Genomic DNA, 264 nt, shown 5'->3' with positions numbered 1-264 from the left:
GTATCTGTGTTAATTTCCTTTCTCTCTTGTTGTGTTTGTGAGGAAAACGGAGGTTCCCGGAGAGGACCTGAAACTGGCACTACACTGTCACACTGCTGCGTCACAACTAGCACCCTATTCACTAAATAGTGCACTACTTTTGACCAGGGCCCATGGGCACTACTTAGGGAATAGGGTGCCACTTTGGACCCTAACACTGTCAGTAATTAGCTTCATGGGAAGCTTCTCGCAGGAGCGTGAAGCAGTACTCATGTCTCAATATAG

Source organism: Oncorhynchus kisutch, linkage group LG14 (assembly GCF_002021735.2).
Source record: "Oncorhynchus kisutch isolate 150728-3 linkage group LG14, Okis_V2, whole genome shotgun sequence".
Lineage (NCBI taxonomy): Eukaryota > Metazoa > Chordata > Actinopteri > Salmoniformes > Salmonidae > Oncorhynchus > Oncorhynchus kisutch.
The sequence above is the reverse complement of the archived record's forward strand: the minus strand, read 5'-3'. Positions refer to the sequence as shown.